This window comes from Heterocephalus glaber, unplaced genomic scaffold (genome assembly GCF_053883595.1).
Source record: "Heterocephalus glaber isolate CG9 unplaced genomic scaffold, H.glaber_assembly_v1.0 deba00001673, whole genome shotgun sequence".
NCBI lineage: Eukaryota > Metazoa > Chordata > Mammalia > Rodentia > Bathyergidae > Heterocephalus > Heterocephalus glaber.
Genome location: NW_028258410.1, coordinates 3,341,491 through 3,351,087, shown reverse-complemented (window position 1 = coordinate 3,351,087; position 9,597 = coordinate 3,341,491). Strand labels below are relative to the sequence as shown.

Genomic DNA, 9,597 nt, shown 5'->3' with positions numbered 1-9,597 from the left:
GATATCCAGAGTATCATCAATACCTACTTCCAGAACCTATATGCCAATAAGATGGAAAACACAGAAAAAATGGACAGATTCATAGATACATATGAATTACCAAAGTTGAATGAAGAAGACCTAAAAATTCTAAACAACCCAATATCAATCAATGAAATTGAAAATAGTAAAAACTTAACAACTAAGAAAAGCTCAGGTCCTGAAGGTTTCACTGCTTCATTCTACAAGACATTTAGAGAGGAATTACTGCCACTACTGTTTAAATTCTTCAATGAAATCGAAAGAGAAGCAATACTTCCAAAACCATTAGTGGAAACAAGCATCACCTTGAACCCCTAAGCAGAGAAAGACCCAACTGAAAAAGAGAACTATAGGCCCATCTCAGTAATGAACATAGATGCAAAAATCCTTAATAAAATACTGGCAAATAGAATGCAGAAGATCATCAAGAAGATCATACACCCTGATCAAGTGGAATCCATCCCAAGGATGCCCAGATGTTTCAACATATACAAATCAATGTAATACACTATATTGTCCCGGCCCGCGGGTAAGTCAACGGAGACCCTAGAGGGGGAGCGAGGATGAGAGGGGACAGGGGACACGAGAGATGGAGACAAGACAGGTTTCTGATCAAGTCTCGTTTATTGCAGAAGCTGTTACAACATATATACCGTAGGGCTAGAGGGGAGGAGCAAGAGGAGGGTACTGGGGCTACTTCCTTGTTGCCGGGTAGATTTGCAGCAGGCCCGGATATGTCCATAAAAGGCACTCAAGAGTTCTAGCGGGGGGGCAAGGCCCCCCACAGGTCCTCCCTTTAAAATTATAATTTTAGAAAGGCGTCAGGAGAGCCAAGCCTGCGGGGGCTGAGCCTGTCTTGGGTCAGAGCAACACACGTGTCTGCACCATGCACCTTACCCGTCATCGGTTAACCAGAGAATCAAGGCTCTGGCACCTGTCTTAGGCGGCACACGAGGGCTCTCTCATTGCATGGCACGCTTGCTCAGTTGCCCGTCATTGGCTTGCCAGCCCACTCACCAGGTGGGGCGAGAACACTTCGCCACGGCAAGGACCTAATCGATGGTCCGACATTCGTCCTGGTCAGCCATTGCCAATCTATTATAGTAGACCTGTATGGGTGCTGTTTTTATTGCCTCTATCTGGGCTCTAAGAAAGGCCATGATTTTGTTATAAAGTACGGGCCCTAAAGAAATGAGCAAGAGTAGACCCAATAAGGGTCCCAGCAAAGGGAGGAGTTAAGGGAGGAAACCATTGAGGCCAGTCCAGAGGGGATTTTGAGTGAATTTTTGTCGTCATCTGTTTAAATCTTCCTGAAGTTCGCGAATTTTTCCCCTGACGATCCCAGATTTGTTGGCATAAAAACAGCAATGTTCATTTAAGGCTAGACTGTGAATAAGAGAGTTAAGCTACCCTGATTAAGCTTTTGAAGATAACCAATGTGGACATGCTACAATAACATATTCAGAACTTAACCAATATGAACGTTTTGTAACAACATATTTAGTGCTTAAATATCAAGGACAACCAATACAATCAATTTATAACATATTTAGATAATATTCATTGTGATATGTCTCCCATAAGATTATATAATATAAAATTTACTAGGGGGTCCCTTTAATGAATTAAGACCAGAATAATCATTTTCTGGGTGGCCACTTCTATATTCATCAAAGGGAGTTCCCATCTATAATCGTTTTGACAAACAATTAAGAATATATATCTTTTTATTTTATAACTGTTAATTGTAATTTGATTGTTGCGTGTGGGTAACAATGCACGTCACTTTCATAAAATAAATTTCAGTGGTACTTTGATCAATTAACAACCTGGGAAGAAAAGCATGTCTTTAGTTTAATAATATTATCTATAAGTCAATTTAACAATAGGCGAATATCCTTTGAAGAGGAAGGAACATATTGAGCTCAACTGTACAAACACAAACAACAGACAATAGACAAACATATAAGACAGTGTGTAAAATTAGGGTGCACCCAAATATAACTAGCCAAATTGAATTATACTATACTCTTGATGATTATTAGATTGTAATTGTAGGTGCCATTGTTAACTGGTTAAGATTGGACAACGTCAGGTCATCGGCATCATCAGCACACCTATCAACTTGTTTTACTAGGCGTTCTGGGAGCCACCTGGCTGACTTCATTTCCTTGGAGTAAATACACACCGATCCTCAGCCCCAGATAAGTACAGGATCCGGCCCGTGCCATGAGTGGTCCAGGGGGTCTTTCCACATCACCGAGGCAAATTGTCGTTGCGTCTCTGGTTGCCAGAAACGATTGGCTGCAGATAAACCTTTGGCATCCAAATTTAAGAAGTTAAGAATAAATAGTGCATGTGATATCAGATTTCTAGGAGACCCCTTAGTAGGATACCATTCCCCCTTTTTTATTTTGTCTAAAGTAATTTTAAGTGTGAGATTAGCCCTTTCTATAATGCCTTGTCCCTGTGGATTATATGGGATTCCCGTTATATGTGTTATTGTAAATTGTTTGTAAAATTTGGAGAAGCCAGAGCTGATATAGCCAGGACCATTATCTGTTTTAATTTGTTGTGGGCAGCCAAGCACTGAGAAGGCAGTGAGGAGATGAGCAATGACGTGTTTAGTAGCTTCCCCAGATTGCAGGGTGGCAAATATGAATCCACTATATGTATTAATGTTGACATGTATATATTTAAGATTTCCAAATTTAGGGTAATGTGTGATGTCCATTTGCCATAGGGCATTTGGAATCAAGCCACGAGGATTAACTCCCAGATGAGGTGTAGGAAGGTGCAGAGTGCACGTAGGGCAGGCCTTAACAATTTGTCTAGCTTGTTCTCTAGTAAGCTTATACATAAGGCGAAGCGTGTGAGCATTAAGATGATGGAATTGGTGTGCCTTCTGTGCTTGGTCAATCGGACTGGGGGCATCAGTATTTATTGAATAGGCAAAAGCCTGAGGTCTTGTGGCTAGGTCTGCTAAGCGGTTGCCCTCTGCAAGTGGGCCGGGTAGGTTAGAGTGGGCTCGAAGGTGCCCAATGAAAAAGGATTTGGATCGTTTTCTGATTAGATCTTGTAATTGGAGGAAAAGACCACCAGTCTGAGAGGCAAGTTTGATCAGTCCACATGTTTCTAATAAGGGAACAGATTGGGCAATGTAAGCACTGTCAGTAAAGAGATTAAAAGCTCAGGCAGGAAATGCGGTAAAGACCGCTATGACTGCCTGGAGCTCGGTTAACTGGGCCGAAGAGTGGGCGGTTTGGAACTGGACAATGTTATCATCCCACACATAGGCAGCCATTCCAGTGGAAGAACCGTCTGTAAAAACGGGTAGAGCCTCTGGCAGAGGAAAGCAAGAAGTGATCTTCGGGAAAATGAAGTCATGTCTGTTGGCAAAGTCAATAAGTTTGCTGGGAGGATAGTGGTTGTCCAATAACCCTGAATAAGAAGCAAGAGCAATTGGGCAGGAATCGGTGGTTTGTATAAGCCAATCGACCTGGTCCTTAGGGTAGGGTTGGATAATGACATCAGGTTCTTTTCCAAAGTACATCTTTCCATGGTCTCTGCCCAAGATAACTAGGTCTGCAACTGCAACATAATAGGGGTAAAAGACCCGCTTAGGGGAAACTGGGAGATGAACCCACAAAAGGGGAGCGGTTTGCCAAAAGACAGCAGTGGGAGAGAGGGAGGTTTTGCAGATGATATACTGTAAAGGAGAGTTATAATCCATAAAATTAATTGTTTGATTTTGAATGGCTTGTTCCACTGTACTGATGGCTTTGCGCCCCTCGGCAGTGAGCTGTCGAGGTGAAGTAGGGTGGTTATCACCTTGTAGGGTATCATAGAGAGGCTTCAGGTCATGTTTAGTGAGCTTTAAATAGGGCATAAGCCAATTAATGTCTCCTAGCAATTTTTGGAAGTCATTTAAAGTCTTAAGACCGTCCAGCCGCAAGGTAAGCTTTTGGGAGGAAATGTGACGTCCCTTCATCTGAAATCCAAGGTAGTTATAAGGGTCTTTTAGTTGAACCTTATCAGGGGCAATCTGGAGGCCATGAGATTCAAGTGCCCGTCGAAGGTCAGCATAACAAGCTAAAACCTCACTTCCTAATTGCCCCGCTACAAGGATATCATCCATGTAATGGATAATATACATTTGAGGCCAATTGTCTCGGGTGGATTGGAGTGCCGCGGCTACAAATGACTGGCACAGGGTGGGACTATTGGCCATGCCTTGGGGCAGAACCAGCCACTGAAAGCGCTGCATTGGGGTACAGAAATTGGTCGCTGGAAGGCTAAATGCGAAGCGTTTTTGATCAGCAGGATGTAAGGGAATGGTGAAAAAGCAATCCTTTAAATCAATAATAATCTTGTAATACCCAAGGGGAATGGCTACCGGCGAAGGGAGACCAGGTTGTAAAGCTCCCATGAGTACCATGGTTTTATTAACTGCTCTAAGATCTTGTAAGAGTCTCCATTTTTCCGACCGTTTTTTAATGACAAAAATGGGAGTATTCCAAGGGGAGTGGCTAGGAATAATATGGCCAGCATGAAGCTGTTCCTGCACCAACTGTTGAGCTGCTGACAATTTCTCCTTAGAGAGGGGCCACTGATCGACCCACACTGGATCATCTGAGAGCCAGGTAATCTTTTCAGCATGGGCCGCAGGAGTGTCAATGGCCCCTATGGAAAATGGCCTAGCCCTGCCTGAGGGGGCTGAGGGACAGGCTCAATGGGGTGAGTAAGGTTTGTAGGGTGTTTCCCCAGTCCCGTTCCTGGAATGTACCCATTTTTAAACATCTGCATAGTGACAATTTCATTGGGGCTGGAAATAATTATCCCCATTTGTGATAGTAAGTCTCTTCCCCATAGATTAATAGGTAACCCTGAAATGATATAAGGTTGAATGGTGCCCTGATTACCATCTTGGTCTCTCCAGGTCAGATCTTTGGCACTTTGTTTAGGATTTTCACTCTGACCTATACCCCTGAGATGGGTGAGGGTGTCTTTTAATGGCCATGCCTGAGGCCAATCCTCTCCCTTTATGATAGTTACATCGGCACCAGTGTCAACCAGCCCAGAAAATTGTCTCCCATCTAACCACAAGGTCACGAGAGGCTTTTGTGCTGAAAGTATCTCTGACCAGTAAACATCAGATGAGCCGAATCCCTGGCTGCCTCGGGCGTTGTTTAGAGCCTTATTAGAGGTAGAGAGAAGGGGAAGGAGTAGCAATTGAGCAAATCTTTGGCCTGATTGAATGGTATTAATAACTTTGGGAGAAGAAACCATAACTTTAATTTCCCCAGAGTAGTCATTATCTATCACTCCTGGGTAAACCAACAGCCCATTTATGGTACTACTGCTTCGGCCTATTACGAGGCCAAAAGTCTCTCTAGGTAAGGGTCCAAAGACTCCTGTGGCGAGGGCCTGGACTCCCATTTCTGGGGTCAATACTGTGTGGGTGGTGGCACTGAGGTCCAATCCGGCACTTCCTTTTGTGGCTCTGATGAGGTCTGAAATGGATTGCTGTTTATTGGAGCAAAATTGAGCGCCCCGTAAATTTGTTTGGAGTTGGGGGCCTGGGGCTGGCCCCCTTTCCCGTTTCCCGAATTCGAATCCTTAAGAGGGGGAAGGGGTCGGCCCTGGGCATCAGTTTTGGATCGGCACTCACTCGCCCAATGCCTCCCCCGATTACATCGGGGGCAGGGCCCGGGGGGCGGAGCATTGGGGCCCTGCATTTTAGTGGTCGGGCATTCTCTAGCAAAATGGCCGGTGGCCCCACACCGGAAACACTTATTGCCGACGTGGCGTTGCAAAAATTGTTTGACTGTGAAGCCTTGCATGGCGGCCGCCATGGCAAGGCCCTGTTGGTAGGCGGCCCCAATCTCAGAACAAAGGCGAATGTAGCCGGAAAGGTCAGTTTTCTTTTTATAGGGGCGGATAGCGGCCTGACAGGCGGCATTGGCGTTCTCAAAAGCAAGCTGTTTAACAAAATCTGTCCCTGTCTCCGCGCTCCCAAAAATCCGGCCTGCCGCCGTGAGAAGGCGGTGGACAAAGTCTGCAAATGGCTCGTCTGGGCCCTGCGGAATGTTAGTGAGGGAGGCACTCACGTCTCCTTTGGAGGGGAGCTTTTTCCAGGCCCTAGTGGCGGCGGTCTGAATCTGGGCATATAACCCCGCATCAAATTGTATTTGTTGGTCGTTGGCGGCGTAGGCCCCCTCCCCAAGGAGCATGTCAAGCACCCATCCATTCCCCGCCTGAGCATTGCGCCTAGCAGTTTCTCGGCAATTTTTAACATATTTAGATTTCCATAATAAATAATCACCTCCTGTAAGGGTGGCGCGGGCCAGAGTCTGCCAATCAATTGGGGTGAGCCAATTTTCTGCCACCGATTCTAAAATAGCCATGGTGTAAGGTGCAGTGGCCCCATATTGAGCTGCAGCCGTTTTAAATTTTTTAATGACCTTAAAATCAAAACCACTGTGGTGTCTTCACGCCTGTCTCTGTGCGTCAGTAGTTTTAGTTACGGGAAAGGCTTCCGCATTTTTAAGTTTCAGGGATACTCCCGACCCGGATGGCACCCTAGGGGCCGCCCCTCTAACGGGGGGTCGTGGCTTAAGTTTGTCTTCTCTACGGACATTTTTATGGGCTTTGCCTGTTCTTAAGCCTTCAAGCTGGGTAATAAGTTCTTGGTGTTCCTTTTCTAACCTTATCTGTTCTTTTAGAAATTCTATTTTGTCCCGGAGTTCCTTTTGGGGATCAACAACAGGACATGCCAGAGTGGGAGTGTCGGGGCCTGAAGAGATATAAGGAGGGGGATATCCGGAGTCGCCCCACAATGCTCCCCCCGCGGGCTCCTCCGACCCGGAGCCCTCTTGGGGCGGATCTGGGGGCGGAGGCGGGCCACGATAGGCTTGAAGGGAGGGATATAGGGGCGGAACCTTCCGCGAGGGTGGGGCTGTCCTAGAGGCGGTGGCGGAAAGCAAGGAAGCAGGGGTTCGGCGAGGCCCTGCCCTACAGGGCTTGGCAGGGTTCGTGGCCGTTTGGGGTTGGTCCGAAGGGACGTCATGTCCGTCGGGGGCGGGATCGTCGTCACTGTCAAAGGACATCAAGTCCTCTTCTTTGTCTGACAAAGAAGTCGTGGTCTCAACGGGCCTGGGCCCCGGCGCCATATTGGCCCGGGAGACTGCGTCAGAATCACTGGCGGGTGTCAGCCCCTTACCATCTCGGAGAGCTACCTCCCCAGCCTGTATAGCCTGCGCCACCAGTGGATCCCTCGCTTTATGAGAAATAATATCATTAATCAAATTCCAATATGAGAACGCCGCAATAGGGACCTTCCCGGGTCCGCAAGTGGCATAATAATCCTGGAGAGCTTCCCCCACCTTTTTCCATCTCTGTTCGTCAATGGTTCCCTCAGCAGGGAACCAGGGACAGAGATCTTTAATATAATCAAAAAATCTTAACAACTGTTTGACTGTAACCTTTACCCCTCGTGCCTGTAATGTCTTCTTGAGACCTTGCACAAACAATTCGTGCTGACTAATGCCCTGTCCCATAATCGCTGCTCAACTTACCGAGGTGCAAAAAGACGGCAGGTCCACGTCAATTGCAAGCCTCTCCCGTGTCGAGTGTGCTCTTTGTTCCTCAATCTTAATCTTAGGGCCCCTGAGCAGCGTCCTTCACTGGATCCCCCGTTCTCTGGCCCCACGTTGGGCGCCACTTGTCCCGGCCCGCGGGTAAGTCAACGGAGACCCTAGAGGGGGAGCGAGGATGAGAGGGGACAGGGGACACGAGAGATGGAGACAAGACAGGTTTCTGATCAAGTCTCGTTTATTGCAGAAGCTGTTACAACATATATACCGTAGGGCTAGAGGGGAGGAGCAAGAGGAGGGTACTGGGGCTACTTCCTTGTTGCCGGGTAGATTTGCAGCAGGCCCGGATATGTCCATAAAAGGCACTCAAGAGTTCTAGCGGGGGGGCAAGGCCCCCCACACTATATCAATAGACTCAAGGATAAAAACTATAAGATTATCTCCATAGATGCAGAAAAAGCATGTGACAAACTCCCACATGCATTTATGATAAAACCCTACAAAAATTGGAATAGATGATCTCTATTTCAAACTGATAAAAGCCATCTATGAAAATCCAATAGCCAGTATCATACTAAATGATCAAAAACTGATATCCTTCACACTAAAATCAGGAACAAGACAAGGATATCCACTATCACCACTGCTGTTCAATATAGTTTTGGAAACATTAGCCACAGCAATTAGACAAGAGAAAAAATAAATGGAAGAAAGATAGGAAATGAAAAAGTCAAATTGTCACTATTTGCAGATGACATGACACTCTATGTAGAAGACCCTGAGAACTCCACCAAAAGCTTTCTAGACTTAATAACCAAATTCAGTAATGTAGCTGGATACAGGGTCAAAACAAAAAAATCAATAGCTTTCCTCTACATGAACAGCAGACTACCTGAGAAATAGTGCAAATAATTCCTTTTACAATAGCATCAAAAGAACTGAAATACCTAGGAATCAACCTAACAAAAGAAATCAAAGACCTCTTCTCTGAAAACTATAGCACTGTGAAAAGAGAGATTAAAGAGGATATACAAAAATGGAAAGACATCCCCTACTCCTGGGTAGGAAGGATCAATACAGTGAAAATGGCCATAGTTCCAAACTTCTAAATAGATTAAATGCAATCCCAATTGAGATCCTAGCAGCAGACTTCATGGGCCATGAGGAAAATATCCAAAAATTCATTTGGAACAAGAAGAGACCCAGAATAGCAAAAGCAATTTTAGGTAACAGAGACATGGCAGGGGGTATCATAATCCTCAACTTGAAAGTATACTACAAAGCTATTGTGAAAAATACAGCATGGTACTGGCAAAGAAACAAACCTGAGGACCAGTGAAACAGATTTGAAGACACAGAAACAATTCCAGACACACTCAGCTATCTCATCTTCGATAAAGAAGCCAAACACTCTCACTTGGAGGAAAGAACCTCTCTAATAAATGGTGTGGGAGAAATTGGGTTTCAAATTGTCAAAGATTAAAACTAGCCCTATATCTCTCACCATGCACTAAGCTAATATTGAAATGGAAAAAGATCTACATATTAAAATAGAAATGCTGAACCAGTTGGAACAGAGATTAGGTAGAACTCTTGAAGACACTGGTGTAGGAAAAGATTTTATGAACAAAACATCAGTTGCCCGTGAAGTAGCACAAACAATCAACAAGTGGGATCTCTTCTTATTAAAAAGCTTCTGCACTGCAAGAGAAACCACCAGCAGTGTGAAGGGACAACCCACAATGTGGGAAAAAAATCTTCATCTGCTGTGCCTCACAAAAAGTTATACTATCTTGAATCTATAAAGATCTTAAAAAAATCAGACCCCCCCAAATTCAAAGACCCAATCCAAAAATGGGCAACTGAAATGAACAAATATTTCTCAAACAAAGATGTAGAAATAGCAAATAAATATATGAAAAAAATGTTCAACATCTCTGGTCTTTCGAGAGATGCAAATGAAAACAAGGCTGAGATTCCA

The 9,597-nt window shown here is 45.1% G+C and overlaps 1 long non-coding RNA gene across 1 annotated transcript; it reads right to left on the bottom strand.

The window, feature by feature from the left end:
- Positions 1-626: 626 nt before the first annotated feature.
- Positions 627-8,019, bottom strand: LOC147822094 (uncharacterized). Its single transcript, XR_015445948.1, has 2 exons — positions 7,599-8,019; positions 627-2,337 (listed from the first exon to the last, which is right to left on the bottom strand). It is a non-coding gene; the product is annotated as an uncharacterized LOC147822094 (long non-coding RNA).
- Between the last annotated feature and the right edge of the window lie 1,578 nt (positions 8,020-9,597).